The sequence below is a fragment of the Macaca mulatta genome, chromosome 6 (genome assembly GCF_049350105.2).
Source record: "Macaca mulatta isolate MMU2019108-1 chromosome 6, T2T-MMU8v2.0, whole genome shotgun sequence".
NCBI classification, from domain to species: Eukaryota; Metazoa; Chordata; class Mammalia; order Primates; family Cercopithecidae; genus Macaca; species Macaca mulatta.
Genome location: NC_133411.1, coordinates 190,475,752 through 190,502,084, shown reverse-complemented (window position 1 = coordinate 190,502,084; position 26,333 = coordinate 190,475,752). Strand labels below are relative to the sequence as shown.

General features: G+C 40.3%; 1 non-coding gene and 1 pseudogene across 2 annotated transcripts; both read left to right on the top strand.

The window, feature by feature from the left end:
• The first annotated feature begins 544 nt into the window (after positions 1-544).
• Positions 545-25,212, top strand: LOC100430695 (uncharacterized; annotated as a pseudogene). The gene is made up of 7 exons (XR_013395087.1): positions 545-1,821; positions 4,823-5,658; positions 9,558-9,632; positions 12,572-12,639; positions 17,531-17,581; positions 19,764-19,834; positions 25,096-25,212. The product of XR_013395087.1 is annotated as an uncharacterized LOC100430695 (transcript).
• LOC114679109 (U6 spliceosomal RNA) lies at positions 11,352-11,454 on the top strand. The gene has a single exon (XR_003730791.1). It is a non-coding gene; the product is annotated as a U6 spliceosomal RNA (small nuclear RNA).
• Positions 25,213-26,333: the final 1,121 nt, after the last annotated feature.

Below are 26,333 nucleotides of genomic sequence, written 5' to 3'. Positions count from 1 at the left end.
TATGTGTATTAGCTCTAAATGGCTTATACGGTTGTTCAAGTCTTCCACTTCTCATGAAGCTTCTATCTGGTTTTTCTATCCATTAATTAAGATGAGGTATTGAAGTGTCCAACTACTACTATAGAACTGTTATCCTTTCAATCCTGTTAATTTTTTCAGCTTTACTGAGGTATAATAGAGAAATAAAAATTGTACATATTCAAGGTGTACAGTGTGATGTGTTTATATCTATATGCACATTCTGAAATGATTACCAAAATGTAGTCAATCAACGCGTTAATTACCTCAGATAATAGTTACTTTTTTGTGTGCATGCGTGGGATAAGAAAACTTAACTCCATCCCCGGTGACTTCAGAGTGGCCATTCCAGCTGCTCCAGGCTCCAGCAGAGGAGGAGCGGGGCGGGTCCAGTTGGGGGCCAACAGGTCTGGCGCGCGCGCATTCCGGAGCCCACCCAGACCATGTTCCGCAGCCTGGGCGCCCAAGCTGCAGTCCGCTCTGTGTGCAGGCAGCAGCCGCCTGGCAACTCCCGAGCCTGCTCGCGCTCCCAGCATCGCAGAACCAGGACCAGGTGTACCGGGGGCCGCGGCCAAGCCAGGCATTCTGCCCGGCGGCGGCGGCTGCACAGGGGCGAGAACTGAGAACCTGGCGCTCAACCCCATCGGGGTGACTGCCTAGTGCCCATGCCAGCAGCCCCGAACTCCCTGCGGTGGAGGAGTGGGGCGGCAGGCACGTCCTGGGGACCCTCAGTCTGGGCGCGCTGGCTATCTGGGGCCTCCTAGGCCATGCCCCTCCAGCCCGCCTGAGCGCCCAAGCTGCAGCCGCCTTCTGTGTGCAGGCAGCAGCCTCCAGGCAACCCCCGACATCTCAGCCCTCCCAACATCTCAGAACCGGGGCCAGATGTCCCAGCGGCTGCGGCCAAGCGAGGCGGTCTGCCCTGGGGAGGCTGCACAGAGGCGGGAACCCGTCCTCAGCCCCATTCCCGGTGGCTGCTGAGGGCCCCTGGCTAGCGGTCCCGAGCTCCGGCAGAGGAGGAGCCGGGCGGGGGCAGGCCTGGCAGGCCCTCAGGACAGGCGCACTCGCGATCCAGAGGCCGCCCAGGCCATGCTCCGCCGCCCGGGCGCTCAAACTGCGGGCGCCCTCCGCCTGCTCGCAGCGGCCGCCTGGCCACTCCCAAGCTCGCTGGCGCTCCTGGCCTCGCAGAACCAGGGCCGGATGTCGCCGCGGCTGCGGCCAGATCTGCCTGGCGGCGGCTGCACCGGGGCGGGAACTGACCCTCAGCCCCATCCCCGGTGGTTGCGGAGGGCCCCTGCCAGCGGCCCGGATCTCTCTTCAGAGGAGGAGCGGGGCGGGGGTCACGGCCAGGCGGGCCCTCAAGCCGCGCGGGCGGCGCGCATGTGTTTCCGGGACGCCCCGGCGAGCCCAGGAGAACCCGCAAGCCCGCGGCGCCTGCGCCCGACCTGCAGCCGCCCCCTGCCGGCCTCCCCCTGCGGGCCGCGCAGGCTTGGGAGCTGCTTCCGGCGTCCGCGCGGGCGCTGAGCTGCAGGTGCGCGCCTAACGGCGTCGCGGGGCTCCCTCGGTCTGAGAGGTCGGAGGCTGCGTCTGAGAAGTCGCCCCATGAGGAAGCTCTTCAGCTTCGGGAGACGCCTGGGCCAGGCGGTCCTGGGCTCCGTCCACCAAGAGTACGCGGGCCCCGGGTCCCACACCAGGGACGCGGAACTGCGGAAGACCCACAGGGCGGCCATCAAGGGCGAGGCCGCGGAGGTGCAGCTGCCTGGGGCGGAGGAGCCGGGACGTGGATGCCCGCGACAGGAAGGACAGGTGGCGGGGGCTCAGCCCGGGGTGGGAGGGGGTCCCCAGGCCCGAGGTGGGAGGGGTCCCCAGGCCCGGCTTCCCCGCAGGTCCTGGGACGGGGGCCTTGGAGGGCGCGGGGCACCCTCGGAGCAGCGGAGCCAAACGGAGCCTCAGCTGCTTTCCATCGCTGGCAATTCCCTGCCTGGAGCTCTTGGTGGAGAATTTGAGTGATTTAATTCACAAAGTTGAGCATATACACATTTAAAACATGGGGTCGTGGAGGTGCCCAATGAGAACTCATTCCCATGTGAAAAATACCATGAGTCATGTTCAGTAGGCGAGAAGTTCTCAGATAAAAGCCTGGGTCGGTTTTACATCCGAATCCACCCATGTAGATAGGCTGTTTCCTGGGGCTTCTCAGAGGGACACTTGGAAGTGGGAGGTGGGTTCCTTGAATGGGAAGACTCCGTTTTCTCAAAACATGAGCTCTTTCTATGTTTATCAGTTTTACATAAACCGAATGAAAATATCAAGGATTTATCATTTTTGCATGACACCTGCTGTCTATCTTACTATTGTGATGACATTTAAAAATTTTTATAACGGAGTGAAAAAGACTTGCTCCTCTAGATATCAAAATGTGCTATTAATTCCCACAATTGTTTACTAACAGCTGAAAAGACATAAGTACATGGGACAGAATGGAAATCCAGAAACACTGAAATACATATAAGATATAGCTGTAAGGATTGATAATGGTAACATTTCAGATGAGTAGGAAGGGTTGAGTTATTAAAATGCCTGCTCTTTGAGGAAAACTAATGAAATTTTATGTCACAAAAATGAGTTCCTGATGGAATACAGATTGAAATTTTTACACATGCAAAATGAGAAAAGTACCAGAAGAAAACACAAATGCTTATTTATACAGGTACATTTTACTTTGCCAAAGGCCTTCCTGAGAATGACCTCACAAGCAGGCATTCTGAAGGTTGATTTAGCAAACTAAAAATTAAAACCCCCAGACTGGGCGTGGTGGCTCACACCTGTAATCCCAGCACTTTGGGAGGCTAAGGTGGGCGGATCATGAGGTCAGGAGATCGAGACCATCCTTGCTAACACAGTGAAACCCCGTCTCTACTAAAAATATTAAAAATTAGCCTGGCGAGGTGGCACGTGCCTGTAGTCCCAGCTACTCGGGAGGCTGAGGCAGGAGAATCACTTGAACCTGGGAGGCGGAGGTTGCAGTGAGCCGAGATGGTGCCACCGCACTCCAGCCTGGGCTACACAGTGAGACTCCGCCTCAAAAAAAAAAAAAAAAAAAAAATTAAAACCCACCTGTGTGTCAGAAAAAAATTAACAAAAGATAACATACTTGAAAAGTATTTACTATGTATATGTTTTTACTAATATATATATAGATATTCAGATGAAAAGTATATTTTAATCCTACAGAGAATTTATTTTTTATTATATATTATTATATATAACAATATACATATAAAGAATTGTATAGATTACTGATATAATATATATATATACAGATAAAAAGCACATCTTCATTTTACAGGGAATTCTTTCTAATCAAATCCACAAGAAAAGAACTCTAAAAGTGAGCAAAGTACTGTTTTGCAGCTCCACAAGTTACGTTTGTACATATGAAAAAATCCTTAGTGTTTCTCGTAAAAGAGTTTAAGTGGCCGGGCGCGGTGGCTCACGCCTGTAATCCCAGCACTTTGGGAGGCCTAAACGGGCGGATCACGAGGTCAGGAGATCGAGACCATCCTGGCTAACACGGTGAAACCCCGTCTCTACTAAAAAATACAAAAATTAGCCGGGCGCGGTGGCGGGCGCCTGTAGTCCCAGCCACACGGGAGGCTGAGGCAGGAGAATGGCGTGAACCCGGGAGGCGGAGCTTGCAGTGAGTGGAGATTGCGCCACCGCACTCCAGCCTGGGGGACAGAGGGAGACTCCGTTTCCAAAAAAAAAAAAAAAAAGAATTTAAGTTAAAAGAGGAATGAGACTGTGTTCTCTTTATCCACAGACTGTGCTCTTTATCCACATTGTTTGTGAGAATAAAGAGCAGTGGTACTTACACTGCTGCTTAAAGTTTAAGTTGCTGATGACTTTTCAAATAGATAATTTGGTGGTAATTATATGCCCTTTACCTGTCAATTCCATTGTATTAAAATACCTTTAGAAAATAGAGATACATGTACTTTGTTTTTCTCAGCATTTATGTCAACAAGAGCCCACAGAATGTGTCCTATAAATAAGTTTCAGTTGCATCCATAGGATGGAATAATATGTGACCATTGAAGGTGACAATAGATATAGAAGTATGGGAGGTTCCCTTGATGCCAGGAATTTGAGACCAGCCTGGGCAACAAAACGAGATTCTTTCTACAATTTTTTTTTATAATTAGCTGAGCATGCTGGTGTGCTCCTGTGGTCCTAGCTACTCAGGAGGCTGAGGCAGGAGGATCACTTGAGCCTAGGAGTTCCAGGCTGCAGTGAGGTAATATATGAAATATATGTAATACACGATTACACTCCAGCCTGGGCGACAGAGCAAGACTCTGTCTCAAAAAAACAACAATCTAACAATTATTGAGTTGTTGAGTTGTTGCTTGTTCTAGAAATGGTCCTAAATACTTTACATAGATTCCCATTTAAACATCACAATGGTGTCCTGTGAGCTAGCTGCTATTGTCATCTTTATTTTATTAATGAGGAAAATGAAGCACAGAAAGGCTAAGCAATAGCTGGTAAGTGACCGAGTTCCAAGTAGAACTCAAGCCATAGTTGAACTGAATCCAAACACCAAGCTCATTCTATCCAAATAGGCTGCTGTTTCATTAAGGTAGTGAGCAATAAGAGCTAATAAATATTGTACTTTCTTCAAAAGAAAATTATTTGTTTTGAAGGCAGAGGAATAACATGCTCTTCTATGTTTGCAGTTACATAAAGCAGTGTAGGTTTTGAGATATTGCTTATAATTTCCTGAAAACTCCTCTCGCTCTCATAGGACTGCTCTACATTTGGCCTGTGCGCATGGCTGTGTGGAAGTGCTCACTCTCTTGCTGAGCAGAAAATGCCAGATTGACATCTGTGACAGACTGAACAGGACACCTTTAATGAAGGTGTATGGTAGCCAACTCTTTTGGCATGACATAGATTTCACTAAATACATAGAATTAAAATGAATTTATCTCATTTAAATATAACACAGGTTGGTGAAACCTGTGGAATATGTATTTTGAATTCTTAGAATTTATAGTCTAATTTTTCATCTAACACTGATAGGCTGCACATTGCCAGAAAGAGACGTGTTCCATTATTCTGCTGGAACATGGTGCCAATCTAAACATTAAGGATGTCTACGGCAACACTGCTCTTCATGATATTAATCATTAAGGATGTCTACGGCAACACCGCTCTTCATGATGTTAATCATTAAGGATGTCTACGGCAACCCTGCTCTTCATGATGTTAAACATTAAGGATGTCTACGGCAACACTGCTCTTCATGATGTTAAACATTAAGGATGTCTATGGCAACACTGCTCTTCATGATGTTAATCATTAAGGATGTCTACGGCAACCCTGCTCTTCATGATGTTAAACATTAAGGATGTCTACGGCAACACTGCTCTTCATGATGTTAAACATTAAGGATGTCTACGGCAACACTGCTCTTCATGATGTTAAACATTAAGGATGTCTACGGCAACACTGCTCTTCATGATGTTAATCATTAAGGATGTCTACGACAACACTGTTCTTCATGATGTGTATAATAAGGGGACTTCACTGGCAGGAAAACTGCTTTCCCACCATGCAAATATTGAAGCACTAAACAAGGTATAGATCAATCAACTTTCTTTTCAAAATATTTGTTTTAACATTGACATAGGTAAGAGTCAATTTTTCATATTTGGAAGATCAGGCATTCCGGAATGAAAATATTTCAAAATAACTGAATTGTCTAAGATTTTACTTTAAATATTGATACTTTTAAAGAAGCATTAGCGGGCACAGCTTGTTTAGTGCACTTATGGGAAATATTTGTGAATTTTTCAAGGGAAGACTTCTTTAAGTATCTGTTTCCTACCCCAGGTGTATTTTTTTCTAATTATGTAAAACACACACACACACGAAAAGAACTTACCCTGGAAATAGGCTTTATCTTAAAACTCAGAACAAAACTAAAGCAACTTTCTGCTGCTGACAGTTTTCTCAAAAAAAACTGATGTGCCTTTCAGTGCAAGGTTTAAGAGGGAAAAATGGGGAGGGAAAAGGAGAGCAATCAAAAACATGTAGGTCACTTGGAAATTAGGTAATGAGGAAAAATGCCAATAAGAGGTTTTGTTTGTTAGTTTGTTGTTTTTCCAGTTTATGTATGAAGTGCTCTTCAGCTTTGGGGTAATCATTTTTGGTTTGGTAAACACAGTAATTGAAACTTGCCTAAACGTTAATTTTAGAGGACTCTGAGGAAACCAGATTGGCCATGGATAGATGGTGATGAAGTGAGAAACACTTCAGCAAAGGATGGAACAAATTAGTGACTGACTTATTACCCATCCTAGCAAAAACAGCCACTTATCTAAGAGTCTAAGCTCTCCTCTCAAATCTAGAATGTCTTGGTGGGAAGGTGGGAGATAAGGAACTTATAAATAGCTAAATCAAGTGGGATTTTGAGTTTACTTGTCCCTGTTCTACCCATACCCAGGAAAATTAACTGGAGTGTTAATAAATAACTCTATCTCATACTCTTTTCTCTTTTTGGCCACATCTCAAGCTGATAAAGGATATTGACGGTGTGGGTGAGTGATGAAACTGAAGTGATTGTCTACTGCAGTAATTCTCAGCTAGAATTGTGCATTACAGTGACCTGGGGGAATTTTGTTAAAAGTCTACATATGTAGGCTTTCCCCTGAAGATTTTGATGTAACTGAGCTAATAAGGTCTGAAAATGTATGGTTAAAAATATTTTCTTGAAGCCACACACAGTGGCATGTTTCTATAGTCCCAGCTACTCAGGAGGCTGAGGTGGGAGGATTGTTTGAGCCTAGGAGTTTGAGTCCAGCCTGAGAAACACAGTAAGACTCTTTTCTCTTACAACAGCAACAGCAAAAAAAAAAAAAAAGAAAAAAAGAAAAAAAGAAATACCTCAGGGTTTGAATACACTCCTGATTAAGAACCACAGAATAGATAAGTGCAGTATATAAATTCCCGTATCTCAAAAACATAAGAAATCTCTAAAAGAGTTGGCATTTGATAGGTGCTACTTTCTTCACAGTTCTCCTTTCCAGTAATGTTAGCCTGACTTATCTGTCTTTCTCTGCGTTTGTGACTAGAAAGTGAAAGAAAATATTGTTGGCAATATCTCTCAGCTTACAGAATAACACCTTTTCCTTCCCACCATGAATCATTCACTGCTGTTCAGAGAGTCTTTAGCAATTTTCTTGTGGGTAGTCTTTCAACAGGTAAAGGCTGACCCTTTCACAATTTCATGTTCCTTTGTTACCATTCAAGTGATTATGTGTCAACAAATGTTCATTACAAGTGAAATTTTCTCATTTAGATTAGTAGCAAATCCTGAACTTTTTTTTTCATTTGAAGTTGTATTATGGACTATCTCAGTATGTCTGTTAAGTTTATGGAGCTTTGGCATAATCAGGATGTCAGTTTTAAACACTGAAATCCATGAAGTCAATGAGAATACTATAGGAATTCTTTTAATAAGTTCGTTTCAGCAGTCTTATGAACTAATTATCTATTTGGTTAACAATCTGGGAAAATGGTATACAAACATTTCAAATGAATAAATTTTGGGAAAATTCTTAAGGTGGGTATTATGAGTCTTAACAGCAACTTTTATTTCATATATATATATATATTGGGCTGACTTTTATCTAAAACATATGATACTAGAGAAAGAAAAAGTTTCACATGCAAATACTTGGTTTATACAAAGTCATTTAGTAACACATTCATAGAAAATATAAATACACAAAGGCTATAGTCTAACTAAATGTGGCACATAGATTTGTTTATTTGCCTCTTTAAATTGAGTCAACATGTAAAATTTAGCAGACTCATGCAGGAATCTGGACCTCAGGCTTGTCTCAAGAATCAAATCTGGCGTCCCCCAAACCCCATCACTGCTTGGTCTGCTGTGCAGAGGTTGCCCTGTGTAGGAGGCACATATTCTCCAGTTTGCCACTGTGCCCACCTGAGTACTTCACTTACCTAGGTAACCTCCTCCATCCTTATAAGTATTTGAGTTTACAGCTTCTGTTTTATATTATATTTTCATAAAGATTTCAAGATTTTCAAGACGGTGTATATTGGTTATATAGTCTATAGTTTATAAATCCCTCAATTGTGGGGTAGAATTTTAGAATTCAAAAGTTTTTTTTTAACTCTTTTTTTTAATATATATGCCACAAATAGTCATCTGCTTGTAAGAATGCCTAGAAGCCTTTTTAGGTTATTCCTGGTGAGAGTTGGCTAGTTTATGAATATTGCAGACACTATATCATTCTTCTCAGCAATGTCCCTTAAAAATGCAAGTGACTTATTGGCTTTTATTATGCTAGAAATAAGCCATATACATCAATATTAAAATTTTTATTGATAATCCATTGTAATTTCATTTCTGATTTATATTTTGCCTAAAGTAAAAAAATGTTAAATAGCAATTTAAATGGAAACCAATACAAATGGATTTAAAAAGTAAAGTTGCATTAGCATCCCAGGATTATCATTATAATTGACAATAAAATTTCTTACTGAGCTTTGCTTTTTAAATATTTGTTTTCAAACATTTTTAACCTGTCTCTCTTACACAGAATATACTGAGCTTTCTAACAGTTAAGATAAAAATCTATCCTCTTGTAATAGGAGAAATCCCATGGACTATTTAATAATAATGAAAATAAGTGCATTTGAAGCCAGTCTCTTAATTCAGAGCTCATTTCCTTAGTGACCCATTTGAATCAGGAGTGCCTGACATTGGGATCTGGGATCCTGACACCATTGATAGACGTAAATCAAGCAAGTTTGTACCACCCAGAGGAAACCTCCACCTGAACTGGGAAGTTCTGGCAACTGTATCCCTGAAACTCTAGTTCGTAAAATGTTAATATTTGTCACAAAAAGTATTGTCAAATTGGGATTAGGCAAAGTTGAAGGGATTTCTTGATTGTTGGCCATATAGTACAGTTTTGTAATACTTGTCAAATGCAGATGATCATCTCATCTTTCTGTTGGGATACAGTTCTTCTGGTAAAACAAATATTCTTTGGTACATAGTTTAAGAAACACTGCTCTAAAGATAATAATTTACATCATTAATTTATTTTAAAAACCTAAAGCATTTGCTACTATGTATTAGGTTTTAGGGTTATAAAGAAAAAAGACACAGCTCTTGCCCTCAAGAAACTCTTGGTTTCAGTGGGAAACAGTGAAATAATTACAACATATTGTGCTAAAAGCTGTGATAGAATCAAGGATTTTGGGGATTTGTAAATAAAGTCAGGTTTGGAGATGATCTAAGTTAACGTGGGGAGGCAGAGGAGGGGTGTTTGCAAGGCAGTGTGTGGTAAAGCACAGAGGAGTGAAAAGGAAGGGACTGCTTTGCATTTACTTTCTTTCTATATTGTATGTTTAAATTCATAGCATCTTATAGGAGATTTTTAGTTCAGTTGAGAAATATGTAATTTTGTGAATTATAAATTGTTTTTGCTTTCTTACAGGAGGGAAATACACCACTTTTGCTTGCTATAATTTGTAAGAGACAGCAAATGGTGGAATTTTTAGTAAAGAACCAGGTAAATGTACATGCTGTTGATAATTAGTCCACTTTTTAGCCAGAAATCAAACAGAAAGCTAGACTAGTTAGAAGTAGCAATGAGTGTAAGATTCTTTCAGGACTTTTAAAGACCTTTATCCTTAGGGATCTCAAGTGTTCATTTTATTCCAAGTATAACCTTACATGTGAGATATAAATAGTGTCACATCTTTTACTTTTCTTTCTTTCTTTTTTTTTTTTTTTTAAACAAGGTCTCACTATGTTGCCCACATTCCTGAGCTCAACAGATTCTCCTGCCTCAGCCTCCCAAACTGCTAGCCACCATGCCTGGCCTGGCTTTTCTAATTAGTCATTGGGTCTTGAAATGCCCAGTTAGGCGAAAGTCTTGCATTGTCCCCTTGGGCTATCTCCTATGCCTTCATCCTTTGAATTTTTCAAAAAGCTAAGGGGTTCCCTAAGTCCAAGGAAGACAATCTTGCTTTACAAGTCAGAAGATTGGGGGAGAAAGGCCATTCTAAACATTCTGTGGTTTCCATTGATTCACTTGCTGTATTGCTGCCATGGTAACTGGTCCTGCAATCTGGTAATGATTGACCTTTGCCACCAGGATGGTTTTACTGATTCAGACCCCTCACTCTTCGTGGTGACTCACACACAGTTCACAGCTATGGTGTTGCCTTTACTGACTCAGATCCCTCAGTCTTTGTGGTGACTCACACACAGTTCACAGCTACGGTGATGCCTTTACTGTTGTTGTTGTTTTTTTTTTTTTTTTTTGAGACAGAGTCTCGCTCTATTGCCCAGGCTGGAGTGCAGTGGCGTGATCTTTGCTCACTGTAAACTCCGCCTCCTGGGTTCACACTATTCTTCTGTCTCAGCCTCCTGAGTAGCTGGGACTACAGGTGCCCACCACAACGCCTGGCTAATTTTTTTGTATTTTTAGTAGAGACGGGGTTTCACCGTGTTCGCCAGGATGGTCTCGATCTACTGAACTTGTAATCCGCCCGCCTCGGCCTCCCAAAGTGCTGGGATTACAGGCGTGAGCCACCGCGCATGGCTTGTGATGCCTTTACTGACTCAGATCCCTCACTCTTCGTGTGACTCACACGCAAAGCTCACAGCCACTGTGTTTTTTAGTTCCTGTACATATGTTCAGCCATTGTTCCCAGCACGCTGCTCCGCCAGCAAGGCCTCCTGGCTTTATCCACACACAGAGTAAGTAAAGCGACCCCTGCTGTAACACTAAAAACCTTATTTCTTGCCCACCTCTTAGCTAGGCTGAGCCTAGACCCTGATGGTAAGTTATCCTTTGAGACCTGTGTTCATCTTTTCTCTAGCAAATTCAGTTGGGCTTGTTCTCAGCAGTCAGGGACGTTCAAATAATGTTGCAGGAAGAGATCAGAGCTCCCTTTCCCTTTTGTTATCACATCTGTACCTTGAGGTTTTTTTCTGTCCGGTGTGGCAGCTTTTGTTAGATAGCAGAAGGCTCCACATTATCCTTCAATAGAGTCGTGGGCACCAACTTGCAGTTGGCCCCTCAAGTAATGTGTTTCCATAATAATGAAAATCTCTCAGGCTACTTGCATCTCTACTTCAAGTTTTTAAAATATTTTAAAATTCTACCTCACAGGAAGTCATTCAATAGAATTCTCTGTATCTAAAGTAGGTAATTTGGATTTAACAGAGCTAAGCTCATCCATGACTCATGAGTGTCCATGTATAAAACAGGGCTTTATACTTGTTTCAGCAGCACATATTCTAAGACTGGATCAATACAGAGCAGATAAGCATGGCTGCTGCCTAAGGATGGCACACAGATTCAGAAAGCATTCCACATTTTGCACAGTCCCAAGAAGGTCATTTGACTATTTGTTAACTAGCTCCAAGGAAACAGTGCAAGTCAGACCAAAACAGGAGACATCTAATATTGAAATTGTTGTTACTGTTATTATAAAAGTATTCACGTAAGGTGATCTGTGAAATGAGAACAGCGCTGAGTATGGGATGTTACATGCAAATATGTTGTTAGTCCAAGACTTGGAAATGAGGAAACGTTAACTTGCATCTCTTTCATGGAACCAAAAAACAAGACAAGCCAGGTTTTGTCTTGTATGTCAGTTGGAGAGGACCAAGAAGATGCGGCCTCTAACACAGACCTGCTGGCTCTGAGTTTGAGGAAGTAGAGAAGGAATGGTAGTTGTCCAAGCCAGGTTTTGACATTTATGAGTTTTCTGCCCTTGGTATGATTGATGAGCTCAGGAATAGTGAACAATTAGGTAATCTATTTTAATGAGATAATAATATATTTATATATAAATTTAGTTACAAGTTATGAATTAGCTAAAATGCCCTGAACTACAAGCCACAATGAATAGAACTGATAACCAAAATTAGCACTTAGTAACATTTTCTGAAAACTGTGACATTCAAATATTAGAACCTATGAAAAAATGCCCATCAGGTTTTGAGATTCCAAAATTGTTTCAGCAATACAGTTCAAGAATAAATTATTCCATTGCTTTACTATTTCTCTGAATATTTAAACATGTTATCTCATTATATTCTCCTAACAACCTAGTGAAGTAAGGTAGTAAAATCCTTATTTTTTTGAAAAAGCCATGGAGCCTAAGAGAAGCAACTTGTCTAAAAACAAAATACCTATGGGTTACAGAGTGAGGACTTACTCTGAGTGCAGGACACTTTCCAGGATGTTAAGCTAACTAGATTTAATTTACTGAGCTACGCTTCTCTCAGTTTATGAGTACTTCATGTTTTTCTTCTTTAATCAGAAGCTTAGTAAGTTTATAGAGCTTAAAATTTTAAAGTGTATAGGACATTAGAGTTCTGATATTAGCTCTGATATTGTCTGAAATGCTTTAAGAATTTAATATATTTGGTAAATATTTTTCATATCACTATTAAAATAGTAATTTTATTTATTACATTTATTATGCATAGCATCCAACAACAAATTTTGGAACATAAAAATAAGATACTTTAAAATGATCTTCAAAACGACAGTCAAGGTAAGATTTCTTATAGTAAATTTCTCATTTCTCTTGGTGGTCTTATTGATTTTAAAAAGTAAGATTATAGGCCAGGCACAATGGGTCACGCCTGTAATCCTAGCACTTTGGGAGGCCAAGGCAGGTGGATCACCTGAGGTCAGGAGTTTGAGATCAGCCTGGCTAACATGGCAAAACCCATCTCTACTAAAAATACAAAAAGTAGCCAGGCGTGGTGGCAGGCACCTGTAATCCCAGCTACTCAGGAGGCTGAGGCAGGAGAATCACTTGAACCTGGGAGGTGGAGGTTGCAGTGAGCTGAGATCGCACCACTGCACTCCAACCTGGATAAAAGAGCCAAGACTCCATCTCCAAAAAAAAAAAAAGTAAGGTTATATAGTTTTAATCATAAAAGAGCAGTTTTAAATATATATGTATATAAATTAATTTTTAAATTTAATTTATTTAGTTTAGAATTCAGAATTAACAAGTTAGTTGTAGCTAATTCATAATCTCGCAGTATTGTCTGAAAACCATGCATTTACCTACTTATGTTCCCTGAAATTCTACATGATATTTTTGTGTAAATATAAATAAGAAATTAGATTTTTAAGTTAGTATGTTTTATTTTCCTCTATAATCACATTATTACAAATTGGACTTGTGATGCAAATGGATCTTCTATTTAATTTTTATAATAAATGGTTTGTATTTAGTAAATAAATATTAATTATAGTTGATTCTTGAATAATAAGGTGGTTAGTGGCTCTGATCCCTGTGCAGTTGAAAATCTGAGTATAACTTTGACTCCTTCCAAACTTAACTAATAGCCTACCATTGACTGGCAGCCTTACTGATAACATAAACAGTCCATGAACACATATGTGGTATGTGCTGCATTATTAGATACTATGTTTGTACAATAAAGTAAGCTAGAGAAATGAAGCTGTTATAAAGAAAATCATAGAAAAGGAAAAAATGCACTTACTATTCGTAAAGCAGAAGTGAATCCTCCCAAAGATCTTCATCTTCATCATCTTCAGGTTGATTAGGCTGAGGAAGAAGAAAAAAGGTTGGTTTTGCTGTCTCTGGGTTGCAGAGGCAGAAGGAAAATCTGCATCTCAGTGGGCCCCTGCAGTTCAAACTCTTGTTTGAGGGTCAACTGTATTACACAGGAGTCTGTGTCACTAAGAAAGTAACTCTCTTCAGAACTGGGAGCTCAACAATCCCTTTCTGATACCGTAAACAAATGGAAATAAGAACCATAAAACTGAGCCAGTGTGCACCCATACAAATAGGAGATTATTTCTGAAGATACCTACTGAATGCAGAAGATGGGAAAGTAACTCCTTTACAAGAAGCAGAAGTTATGCTACGTATGCTTATACAAACAAGGTCTATTTTTTTCCTCATTCTCCATAAGTTGGAACCTCATGAGGTATATTCACTTCTTAGAACAAGCTATTTTTAAAAATGTGCTGAACAATTAAAATATTAATTTTGTTGGAACAAGATACTCTGTTACCAGGCTGGGCGCAGTGGCTCATGCTTGTAATCCCAGCACTTTGGGAGGCTGAGGCAGGCCGATCACTTGAGATCAGGAGTTTGAGACCAGCCTAACCAACATGGTGAAACCCCATGTCTACTAAAAATACAAAAATTAGCCAGGCACGGGGACAAGCACCTGTAATCCCAACTACTTGGGAGGCTAAGCCAAGAGAATTGCTTGAACCCAGGAGGTGGAGATTGTAGTGAGCCAAGATTGTGCCACTGCACTCCAGCCTGGGTGACAGAGCAAGACTCAAGACTCCATCTCTTGGCCGGGCGCGGTGGCTCACGCCTGTAATCCCAGCACTTTGGGAGGCCGAGGCGGGCGGATCACAAGGTCAGGAGATCGAGACCACGGTGAAACCCCGTCTCTACTAAAAATTACAAAAAATTAGCCGGGCGTGGTTGTGGGCGCCTGTAGTCCCAGCTACTCAGGAGGCTGAGGCAGGAGAATGGCGTGAACCCGGGAGGCGGAGCTTGCAGTGAGCCGAGATCGCGCCACTGCACTCCAGCCTGGGCTGGGCGACAGAGCGAGACTCCGTCTCAAAAAAAAAAAAAAAAAAAAAAAAAAAAAAAAAAAAAAAAAGACTCCATCTCAAAAAAAAAAAAAAGAATACTCTGTTACCATTAGGCAAAAGATGATCATAATAAATATTACAGTAGCCAAACTCTAGGCTCAAAAAAATAGAATAAAATTATAAAAATGGTTCACAATAACAAAAATATAACACCAAATGCATTGTACAATCTGAACTGTATAAAGACACCATTAATTTAGTACATATTTATCAAACCACTTCTATAAGTTAGGTTTGGCAAATTGCAGCAGATAAGATGGAATTGAATAGTTTTTGTCTTTAAGGTACTCATAATAGAATACAGATAACTTTAATTTTTGTGTTTTTTTACCAGAATTTTTAAGAAAAAATATTTTAATTCATTCATACACTTTTCCACTTAAAAAATAACTATCATGTGTCTTTTGTGGACTAAGCATTTTTCCAATGTTACAAAATCCATTTTAAAAATACAGTTAGGAGATTGTGAATACCATTGTCATTTAGTTACTACCTTATGTAGTGCTTACTGTGTGCCCAATGTCATCTGGGAGTTTATTGTTATAATTTATTATGTATGTATTATGTTCAGTATGTGCCAGGCACTTTTAGATTTGTGGTGATGAATGCAAGCTTCTAAAATCTGGGTCGAATTTAGGGTAAGCATGCAGAGTGAGTGGAACTTTGCCAATAAGGAGGCAGAGGGATGATGCTTGGCAGAAGGAATATCTAACAAGTTGCATGTTTGACAGAAGCAGCAGCCATGAAGAATGAAAGTTTTTAAAAAAGGAGGAGCAATTTTAAAACGTAGGATACCTGAGTGAACTTTGTAGAGTTTATGAGCAGTTCAAATTTACTAGTGCAAAAAAAATTATATGGGAGTGGTTGGTAATGAGGTAAAAATAGCTTATAGTTATTATTTATTATGTATTACGTGCAGCATGTGCCGGTGAAGGCAAGCTTAGCAAAGATTTTGTTGTTGTTGTTGTTTTACCTGTGTCTAGAAACAAGTTCAATAAAAGACTTTTAATAGTATAGAAATGAGTAGATCTTATCCTGTAGGCCAGGGGAAACTTCTTGGGTAGAATGCTTTTGGCTGCAAACACTAGAAGACCTAGCTAACAGTGGCCAAAACCATAAGAACCAGACTTCGTTTGGTTGTCCAGTGATATAATTGGATCCCACTTGTTCCTCTTTCAGCTATGATGTTGGCAGTATCTTGTTCATTTCTCCTTTCATGGTTGGCTACTTAGCAACAGCTCCAAACATGATGTTCTCACAAGATAGTATCTAAAGCTGGAAGGGCTGCTTTTTTTCACATGTGTCTATTAAATTGGGAGAAAACTCAGAAGTATGCAGGGGACTTTTTGTAATTTTTTTTTTAATTTTTTTTATTTTTTTTGAGACAGAGTCTTGCTCTCTCACCAGGCTGGAGTGCAGTGGCATGATCTTGGCCCACTGCACCCTCCACCTCCCAGGTTCAAGCGATTCTCCTGCCTCAACCTCCCAAGTAGCTGGGACTACAGGCGCCTGCCACCACACCCAGCTAATTTTTGTATTCTTCTTTTTTTTTTTTTTTTGAGACAGAGTCTTGCTCTGTCGCCCAGGCTGGAGTGCAGTGGCCGGATCTCAGCTCACTGCAAGCTCCGCCTCCCGGGTTCCCGCCATTCTCCTGCCTCAGCCTCCCGAGTAGCTGGGACTACAGGCACCCGCCACCTCACCCGACTAGTTTTTTGTATTTTTTTTTAGTAGAGACGGGGTTTCACCGTGTTAGCCAGGATGGTCTTGATCTCCTGACCTCGTGATGCACCGGTCTCGGCCTCCCAAAGTGCTGGGATTACAGGCTTGAGCCACCGCGCCCGGCCTAATTTTTGTATTCTTAATAGAGACAGGGTTTCACCATGTTGGCCAGGATGGTCTTGATCTCTTGAAGTCATGATCTGCCCACCTTGGCCTCCCAAAGTGCTGGGATTACAGGCATAAGCCACCATGCCCGGCTCTTTTTGTAATATTTTATTGGCTGGGTCACACCACATGCTCATTCCTAAACCAGGCACTGGGAAAGCAAATGTGATTAGCTTAGAATAATCATTTCTCTTTTGAAGCTGGGGAGGGGTATTGGGATAATAAATATCCGAATAGATTTGTGTTTCTCCAGCAAGCAACAATAAGGAACTGCTCCTGGATAGGGAGCCAGCAGTGTTTGCTCTAGAAATTCACTGGAAAATCATGAGTAGGGGAGGCATTAGATTAGATTTGAGATTTTGGGCACTCTGTTCAGGGTATAAAGCAGGGATTGGCAGGCTTTTTCTGTAAAGGGCCAAGTAGGAAATATTTTAGCCCATGTGGTCTGTCTCTCTCTCTCTCTTACTCTCTTTTCAAGAATGATTTAAGCAGCTGAAGGCCATGTGGTCTCTGTTGTAGCTACTCAACCCTGCCATTGTAGTGTGAAAGCAGTCATAGGTAGCATGTCAGTGAGTAGGCCTGACTGTACTCTCCTAAAACTTTATTAAGATAAAACATATGGTAGGCAGGATTTGGCCTGTGGTCTGTAGTGTGCTGATCCCTTATGTAGAGGATCAATGGAGGATAGATGTCACCTGGGAGCATATAGGTATTACTGACTAGGTATTTATTATGTTCATGAGATGACATCCACCTTTAAATGTGTGGTGATGAGCACAAGCTTCTGAAAAATGGATAGGATTTAGGGGAAGCATGCAGAGTGAGTGAAACTTTGTCAGGCAAGGAGGCAGAGGGATGATGTTTTGCAGAAGGAATATCTAACAAGCTTGCATGTTTGACAGAAACAACAGCTATGAAGCCTGCAAATTTGTAAAAAGAAGAAGGTGCAAAAGGTAAGACACTGGCCGGGTGCGGTGGCTCACACCTGTAATCCCAGCACTTTGGGAGGCTGAGATGGGCGGATCATGAGGTCAGGAGATGGAGACCATCCTGGCTAACATGGTGAAACCCCGTCTCTACTAAAAATACAAAAAATTAGCCGGGCGCGGTGGCGGGCACCTGTAGTCTCAGCTACTCTACTCTTAACCATGTAAAGAGACTGGGAGACAAGGGAATCTTCAGCTGCAGTTAATGCTATAGTTTCCTTGTCACAAATCCACGAGTATACAAGCCTTATTACAAGGTTTTCACCCATCCATGATAAAATAAAATGATGGAGCTCCACTTTATTCATTTGAAAATATTGGTGTTGCTGGGGATGGTGGCTCCTGCCTGTAATCCCAATAGTGTTGGAGGCTGAGACAGAAAGATCCCTTGAGGCCAGAAGGTCCAGCAGCCTGGGCAACATAGCGAGACCCCATGTCTGTTTTTTTTAATGTAGCTGGGTGTGGTGTTCTGCACCTGTAATCCCAGCTACTTGGGAGGCTGAAGCAGGAGAACTGCTTGAGCCTAGAAGTTTGAGGCTGCAGTTAGCTATGATAGCAACATTACACTGTAGCCTGGGTGGCAGAGTGAGACCCCATCTCTGATAAAAATCAAGTCAAATAAGATAAGATAAAATAAAATGTAGGTCTTTTTCTTGGAATTATGTTTTTTAAATTTGTTTTGCTTTTTTAAAAAATTTAAGAAATGACAATAATAGTTGGTTTATATAAGGCTTTCAGAAACCGGCTTCTGCCCAAATCTCCATCTCAGCCCCTTCTCTCTCTGCCCTTTTTTCTGGCATTACTGAGCTGCTGGTAATGCCCCGTCACCATCTCTCATGTAGACAAATACGCTCTGGGAGGCTTCTCTCCCTCTCTTGCCACTGCCTGGCATGCGCTACCTTTCCTGCCCTCTGCCTGCTTTAATCTGGTGAACCTCACTGTCTAAGTCTCAGCTCAGGCACGATCTCTAGAAAGGCCATCCCCGATGACTTTTATTCCCATTCTTTAAACCCCAGTGCTTACTACTTAGCAAGAACTCCATAAACATTTAGTAAAATAAAGACTGTTTATAAGAAGAAGATTCCTTCAGTCTAGCAGCAAGGGGGATAGACATGGAAAGACATGATGCACAGTTCAGATGGCGGAGTGACACTAGAAAACAACAAAGTACTAAGAGGTCCCCAAGGAAGGAGACACCTGTATATGTGCAGAAAGATAGCCGGATTCAAGGAGGACTTCACATAGCATTCTGAGCCTTTTTTTCTTTTTTCTTTTTCCGTTTTTGGAAACAAGTTCTTACTCTGTCACCCAGGGTGGAGTGCAATGGCATGATTGAGACTCACTGCAAACTCAAACTCCCGGTCTTGAGGGATCCTCTCGCCTCAGCCTCTTCAGTAGCTGGGACTACAGGCACACACCGCCACGCCCGGCACAGTTTCTGTGGAGTCCGGGTTTCTCTGTGGTCTCCAGGCTGCGGGACTACAGGCACACACCGCCACGCCCGGCACAGTTTCTGTGGAGTCCGGGTTTCTCTGTGGTCTCCAGACTGCTCTTAAACTCCTGGCTTCGAGCAGGTCTCCTCTCCTAGGCCTTCCATAGTGCTGGGATTACAGGTGTGAGCTACTGTGCCCAGCCTACATTCAGAGTCTTAAAACACGAAATAAATTTGTCAGAATAGTAGAGGAAGACATTTCAAATGTAAAAATCAGGATATACACTAATAAAGGTATAATGGTAACAAAATTTTGCAAATTATTAGTAAATAACTCACTTAGCATGTTGTTGAAAAGATACTATTATGAAGTAGAGAATAAAGTATTACTTTATATGTTTTTACTGTATTTTTAAATTTTGCTTTGTTTCCAGAAGTTTTATTTATGTTGGGTGGAATAATTTGTGGGTGACCCTGAGACTTTTGCATGGCTTGAACCTGCTGATATCTAGTGTCTCCCCAAGTGGTTTGTTGAAGTTTTAGATAATTAGAAGTATTTCTTAAAAATATAAATATTCCAGTAAACATTAAGCTTCATTTAAACTCTCCATTTATGAAATAAAAGTATATGTTGTTTTATATCCATTTTTATAAAGATTATAGTCTTTAACTGTTCTAAGTCATTCATCTTAACTCAACATATGGATTTGTCAGCAGAACACGTCTTAAAAGTGGCTTCAGAGGAAAACCAAGAAATGCTTGAAAGAAGTGAAAGTAAACAGCCACAGGTATGTAGCAATTTAAATTCCTGGTTTGCTATTGGTTGGTTAGTTGGTTTTTCTTTAATAACATAGCATAGTCCAAATGAAGTGACCTTTTAAACTATCCTTTTAGAATCCAACAGATCGTAATTTCATATTTAATTTTAAAACATTTTAGCCAGTTATAAAATTTAAAATATTCTTAAAGTCTGTAGTAACTCATAGCTATCTGTACTCTTGGACTTGAGGCCAGAAATTTCCAGAAGTCTCTTTGCTCTTTTATTTTTATAACCTTCCTCACGATAAAGAAAGTAACATCAAAAATGGAGTTGTATTACTAAGCTAGAGAAATTATGAACAATTGGACAGTGATGGCCACTGAGTTCAACTCCTGTTAAAGGAGGCATCATTCCCAGTGGTTCAAACTTTGCAGTTTTATGTTGCCGGTCACCAGTGCTGAGGTTAAAAACTTCTTCTGTTTTTTTTGGTCTCTGGTTGCCTTCAGTGTCTATGTTCAGGGAGAGGATGGGGTCATACAATCAACCCAACTGCCTGTTAAGAGAATTACGACTTCCAGAATGGGACTTTGGTGTCAGGGTACAAACAATAACTTTCTTATTTTAACATAAATAGTAAATGTTATTAAAATCTTTTATTCCACTGTCACTAGTGGAACTTAGAATATATTAGAACTGAATATAAGAAATAATCTATCCAGATAACACACATATTACAGTATAGCATTTGAAGTAGAATCTAAAAATTTTCTTCTCTTTCTGATTGGTGTTCACTTTGGTTTCTAATAATTTAGCATTTGCTTACTCTCTGGTTAATCTTCAGAAATATGAATTTACTGTAGGGGTTCACTATTTATGGTATGCCGAGGTCAAAATCCTTTTAAGAGAGAAAGCTTTTAGAATACTACATATCATCTGTGAACCCATTTCTGGAAGATTTCATAATGAATTAAGTTTAGTCCAAACTAACAGTGAGAGTTAAGCTTGCTGGTTCATGTTTTTCTCCTATGTTAAGCCAAGGCAAATTATTTTTTATTTCTTAGTTATAATCCAGTAACTTAGGGGTAGCAAAACATAGATTAAGTTTTACAGTTAAATTTTAATTATTTTCTATTTTTTGTTCATACTTATTTCAGGATAAAGTTAATTTAAAAACATGCACCCTAACAGAAAAGACATCTGAGAAACAAAACAAGCAAATTAATTTTCCACTTTTGCACCTGCAAAAAAAAAAAAAAATGTCTCAAGAACCAGAACTGAGTAAGAATTGTGATAAAGAGGGTATTATCTGTATATTCAAGACTTCTTTTAAAATTCATTACAAGGAAGTTCAACTGAAGATTGGTGAAAGTTTTGAAAAATCCAAAATTACTGTGTGTCCTGAGGAAGAGCTCTTACATAGCAACTCTGGAGAGGGACAAAGTTAAAGGGAGTGTCCTCTAATCTGATGAATCATATCCCTGACTGCAAGGAAGCAGATGCATCTTGGAGTGTCTAACTCTGTGGTATTCCAGGCATTGCCTAAACAGAAGGAGCCCATCACAAACATGTCTTTTCATTGCATTTATACTCTGGGTCCCTAAAACACACCTGTCAGTCATCTTCTAAGCTTTACACAAATGAAAATAAATCAGACTGTAAAAATTATAACAAACCAGACATGTAACCTGTTTCTCAGAGATGAAGAGAATTGTTGTAATGATACAGAAATTGAAAAATTAAGGAACCCAGTAGTTATGGTTGAAATGAAAGAAGATCAAGAGTTTGATATGCAAATGACAAAAAATACAAACCAAAATACCACTAATTGGAAATTAGACATTGGCCTCAGTCTAGAGATCCAAAAAGTCTTTTTGATTTGTGGTTTTCTCACTCCAAAGAAATGAGGCATGTGATACAGATAGAAAGCCACAGTATTTCTGCTGTTACAGACACTTACAAAAGCAAAAATCCAATACAGCGCTTGTTCCACAAGCCATATGGAACTTAGAAGCTCTTCTAAAGCTTAGAAGATGACTGGCAAGTGTGTTTCAGGGAGCCACATATGACAGTCCCACTGCTAATAGCTATAAAAGCATGAAACCCGAATGAGAAAATGTGAGTTATTCTCCACTCCGTAGTGACAGAACATCAAAAGCATAGCTAGAAGACTTACAGCAAGATATGTAAAGGCTTAAGAATGAGGTGGGCATGTTACAAGCAGAGTTCCTGGCTTTGAAGAAAGAAAGTTCAAGTATAAAAAGAAAGAGGTTCACTTGCTACTTCTCTTTTTATAAATTATCTGATTCATTCTGGTTTTCTACTCAAGAAAATCTCATGTGTATAGTTACAGTGGGGTTATCTAAATGCGTAATTATGTGTCAAAGTAGATTAGTGCTGCTATCTAAATGACAGTTCTGGAAAACATTCTCATAATATTTGTTCATTAGTCAACCTAAGTCTCACTATCAGTCTTCCAAGTAGCACATGGCCTGGGAAAATAATTTAGCCATATACCATGTGACTTTCTGAATCAGCTAAACATAAAGAAAATTGCTAAAGAAATAAGGTCTAGATTCCTCTTCTTTTTTTTTTTTTTTTGAGATGGAGTCTCGCTCTGTCGCCCAGGCTGGAGTGCAGTGGTGTGATCTCGGCTCACTGCAAGCTCTGCCTCCCAGGCCGACGCCATTCTCCTGCCTCAGCCTCCCCAGTAGCTGGGACCACAGGCGCCCACCTCCGCCCCCGGCTAATTTTTTGTATTTTTAGTAGAGACGGGGTTTCACCGTGTTAGCCAGGATGGTCTCGATCTCCTGACCTTGTGATCCACCCTCCTCAGCCTCCCAAAGTGCTGGGATTACAGGCGTGAGCCTCCGCGCCCGGCCTAGATTTTTCTTACTGTATTCATTTAAAGATGAATTACATTTACTTAAATGATAAAATGGTAACACAATGGGAGGGAAACAATGACTGAGAAGAGACTTGAAAATGTATCCAGGCTTGAGAGTTGCAACAAATATTATCAGCCAAAGATGTCTGTTTAATGTGCTTTCATGCATGTAAGTTTGTTTGACTCAAACTGTTTAAACTTATAATTCCATCATGGTCATTTTAAATATTTTTGGAAACAAATACATATACTTTTGCATATTTTTAAAAAATCACCATTCTCCAATGTTTCTGTTGAATCACACTTTTTTTTTTTTTTTTTTTTTTTTTTTGAGGCGGAGTCTTGCTCTGTCGCCCAGGCTGGAGTGCAGTGGCGCGATCTCGGCTCACTGCAAGCTCTGCCTCCCGGCTTCCCGCCATTCTCCCGCCTCAGCCTCCCGAGTAGCTGGGACTATAGGCGCCCGCCACCGCACCCAGCTAGTTTATCGTATTTTTAGTGGAGACGGGGTTTCACTGTGTTAGCCAGGATGGTCTCGATCTCCTGACCTCGTGATCCACCCGCCTCAGCCTCCCAATGAATCACACTTTTATATTATGTTGTTTAATAAAATATGGTAAGTTTTGATGTGTATAATTTTATCATATAAGTAGCATAACTCCTTAGCCAAAAATTTATCATTTGACTCTATAGTAGAAAGCTGAGTTCTGTACATTGTATTCTAAAGATAGACAAAAATCTAGAGATTTTCTTCTTTCAAAGTGAAAGCAGATGAGGCCTTCTGCTATCCTCTGAGGCATTAAATTGCTTTGCCAAAGTCACACTTTTAATTTATCTAATTTGATATATTTATCTGGTAATTTATGTAATTCAGTAATATTTAATTGTATCTTCCCTTTTGGTGCCATAAAATGCTAGGTAATGCCACCGTAGGAGCTTTGGGTGAATTATTTAATATTTCTTGGTTTTACTTCCATTATCAAGTAGATAATGGGGCTAGAGTATACAACTATACTGTAAATCTTCCAGCTATAAACTTTTGTGGTAACTGAATGTAAACTTGGGGAACATCTCATTTTCCAGGATTCTGCAGTAGCAACTCAGCAGTTTCACTCTGCTCCTTGTGCTGTGGTAAACTTTGGTTCCTCTGTTTCAGTGAGCACCGTCACTTTTTTTATATCCCAGGATCCAAATGAAAAAATAAGGATAAAAGGCAGTGGGGAAAATAATAGCTTAGTGCAGAAAAGGGAAAGCTTCTTTTCTGTTTCTGAAGCCCCACATGTCACATCCTCTCGATCTGGCTATTTCATGGAGAATCCAGGTGACAAAGACAGAAGACACATTTTATGCCTGTGTCTTTTTGTTTCTCTGTTTTTGTGTTGATATATTTACACCACAGAAGTAACTGTGATCTGGTGGAGAACTAGAAGTAGAGTCAGAAGCCCTGGGAAAATCCTGCAGCTTGCTTATATTTTTAACCTCTCTTTTTAAGAATTGTGATAACTAAATAAGTTCATCAATGTATGTTTGTAGAAGTGCTTAGTACAATGTCTAGATTTATGATTTAGTAAATGAAGTTCTTATAACTGACTAAAAAAATGTTGAGTCAAATCACAATACAATATTATCAGGGAAAGAGAACTTTTTTTTTTTTTTTTTTTTTTGAGACAGAGTCTCGCTCTGTCACCCGGGCTGGAGTACAGTCCACCATCCCAGCTCACTGCAAGCTCCACCTGCTGAGTTTACGCCATTCTCCTGCCTCAGCCTCCCGAGTAGCTGGGACTACAGGCGCCCGCCACCTCGCCCGGCTGGTTTTTTGTATTTTTTTAGTAGAGACGGGGTTTCACCGTGTTAGCCAGGATGGTCTCGATCTCCTGACCTCGTGATCCACCCGTCTCGGCCTCCCATAGTGCTGGGATTACAGGCTTGAGCCACCGCGCCCGGCCAGAAACAGAACTTTTAAAACTTTGAGAAATTTTATCTGTCCAAATACATGTGGAGGTAAAGCTTTTACTATAGGGTGGTGTCTGGGTTAGGTATCAGGGTATAAATGCAATTTCCTTTTTCCAATATTTTAATTTAATCAAATTAGTTAATATTTTACTTTATGCTTTGACTTGGTTGTAATTCAGAGAAAGGCTTTTCCAATTCTGATATTCTTAAAAATTCTCCAGTGTGTATGTGTGTGTTTTTAGTTTTATGGATTCATTGACTTCAAATAAATTTTTGAACTTTTTGAAATTTATGCTCTGTAAGGTTCAAGGTTTTGCTTCAACTTTTTTTCCAGTTGGATATCCACTTACAGCAACTTTTAATTGCATGAATGTACAGGTTGTTCTTTCACTTCAGAGATAACCATGATGTTATTTTATTGAGTGCTAGCTGAAAATTTCTTTTGTTTTATTTAGGATTTTCAAAGTTATGGAAAAAAAGAAGGATGTGATATATACAAATTGCATGTTGAAGGGAGATATTGCCACACTCAGATGGGAATTATATGTAATAAAAAATGACAATCTCAAAAAGGAAAAGGAATATATTCAGGAAATTAAAAGTATTAGAGAAATAAATGCTAACTTTGAAAAGAGTGCAAGACTCAGTGAGAAAATAACAACAACAAAAAAAAAGTCCCAGTGTTGGCAACAGCTTAATGACCTCAAAGCTGCGAATACAAGGCTGAATTCAAAATTGGAGAAGGAAAAACACCGCACAGACAGACTGGAAGCTGAAGTTGAATTCCTCCATTCTAGACTGGCTGCTGCCATGAATGAGCACAATGAAAGTGTAGAAACAAAAAGCCTAGAATTCGTTTTACAGAGAGCACATAATTTTTCTGTACATAAAAAAATGAGTTCTACTATTTCTCAACTAAAAGATAAAAATGAGTTGCTAACTGAACAATTTTCTAAAGCTGGGATGAAGTTAAATACCTTAAAAGGTAAGCTCCATGAGACAAGAGATGCTCTCAGGGAAAAGACATTGGCTTTTGAAAGTGTGCAGATGCACCAGAGGCAAGCACAGCATCGAATAAAGGAAATGGAGCAGGTGCATCCAAATGAGGAAGCTAAACGAGTCAATCCACCGGAAAGCACAACTGTGTAGCGGAGAGACTGTGTCAACTAGAATGTGAAACTCTCTTGCTTAAACGACAACTAGAGGGTGCTCATAAGGAAGGCAATGATAAAGAGATAGTAATTAATATCCAAGGAGGCTGTCTTGAGAGTGGAAAGAAAGATCTTCTAGAAGAGAAAAATAAGAAATTAATGAATGAATATAATTCTATAAAAGAAAAACTGTTTCAGTATGTAAAAGAAGAAGCAGAGGAGAAGTAAGTATGAAGAAAGATAAATATTTTTAACCTTCCAGAAAGAAAATTTAAACATTTCATTGTGGCTATATGTTGAATCTAATTCTATATAAAAATAAATAGATGAAAGTGTATTTATCATACTGTATAATTCCGTTTCATGAAACATCCAGAAAAGACATATATAGGGACAGAAAGAAGATGAATGTTTGTGCAGGGCTGGGGCTGGAAATGGGTCGTGACTACTGATGGGCATGAGGGATTGTCCTGGAGTGATGAAAATGTTCTAAAGCTGGATTGTAGGGATGGTTGTACGACTAGTAAATTTACTAAAAATCT